This window comes from Gracilinanus agilis, chromosome 4 (genome assembly GCF_016433145.1).
Source record: "Gracilinanus agilis isolate LMUSP501 chromosome 4, AgileGrace, whole genome shotgun sequence".
Lineage (NCBI taxonomy): Eukaryota > Metazoa > Chordata > Mammalia > Didelphimorphia > Didelphidae > Gracilinanus > Gracilinanus agilis.
Genome location: NC_058133.1, coordinates 103462694 through 103464386, shown reverse-complemented (window position 1 = coordinate 103464386; position 1693 = coordinate 103462694).

Below are 1693 nucleotides of genomic sequence, written 5' to 3'. Positions count from 1 at the left end.
ACATATTCAAATTAATATAAGAAAGATAAATTAATATTGAATTAAAATTAATAAAAACACTAAAGCCTAAATATTGTCTATATTATGCAATGTATTATAATTATATAATATAGTATATAAACATAATTATATAATATATGATATCAGTATACTATAGAAATATGATTCTATAATATATGATATGAATATATTATAGTATACAAATTTAATTATGTTATAATTCTGTAATATGTAAGTATAATTATATTATAATTTTATAATATATTATAATTATAATATAGAATATACTGTTTGGTTGTGGGGTAGTAGTAGTACTCTGTGTTCTCCAGTCTGCCTAGGGAAATCATGGAAGCCTAGACCTTCCCCCAGGGGCAGCCCATCTGAGGAATTGCAGGCCTGGTGCCTAAAGAGGAGGAGAATCAGAGAGGTTAGAAAGACTCACCACCTGCCCTTGCTCAGCACCTTTTCACTCTGTTTCATCAGCTCCCTGGTCTGAGTCTACCCCCAATTACAGGAAAAAAAAATATTTTGAGGCATCTCCATATGTCCTCCATGAGATCTCTAGTTGGGGAATTGCCATGTTTGATCAGAGCAGTGACTCCCCAGCTTCTCAATCCCCAATCCTCATGTGTCCAAAGTCCCCAGGTTCACTCTCTCCGAGTCTTTGAAACCCTTGGATACTGGCCCCACATCAACATAATCCAGAACCTCGTTACTATCAGGGTTGGACCCCCATCACCAACCTCTCCCCTTTCTTCTCTCTGCACTTACCTGTACTGGAAGGGTGCCACTGTGGCAGTGACAGGATGATTCTGCTGAGAGGCTGAGGAGAAGCTGATGGTCCCCAGGGGAGGGGAGGAACCTTTGCTATGTACAGGACTAACGACCAAGGAGGAAGAACCTGAAGGTATTTCATTCTGAAATTCATCCTCAGGTCCCAGGGGTCTGGAGATGCCAGAACCTTTAAAGTTCACCTCTTGGTCTTTCCCCTGGCAGATCAAGGATTTTCGACTCTCAGAAGCCCCTGGCGTTAGGTTGTCTCTATGGGGACTGATCCGAGATGGACTCCTACTCTGGGCTTGGGAGGTCCTGATCCCTTCTGGCGTCCTCTTCTTCTTGCCTCCAATGACTTGGGTTTCATCAGTCCTCCTAGGTCCAATCTTGCCACCAGTAAGTGCTTTGGGAGTTACCCGGGGACTGCTCCATGGAGAACTCAGACTCTGGCTTGAGTGTCCTTCATAGCCCTCTGCTGCCTCAGGTCTCTCATGTCCTGGGAAGGAGGATTCTTTCAGCCCTCCTGAAATCTTGGCAGAGCCTCTTCCTCTGGGAATCTTGGGCGAGGAGCTGCTGGGGCTGCCTACTGCCTTCCCTAGTCTTGGTGAGGCTGCCCGCTGGGGGCTGGGCACAAGACTATGCTGGCGTGGGCGCAGTTGGGGTGATGCTGCCAGGGCATGGATCTTGGTCTGGGAAGTGGTTCGGGGAACAGGGATAGATGAAGCATAATGGGGGCGGCTAGCTGAATTCAGGTTGGCTGTTCCATTCATGTTCAGCAAAGTTGGGGCTTGGGGCTACGATTCTGTGAAAAAGGAGAGAAGAAATTAGGTTCTGGCTGTTTCCCTCAGCCATCAGAGTCAAGAACCCTTTAGCAAGTATATGAACTGATATCCTAGATTCTGTCAAGTGAGTGGCTCAA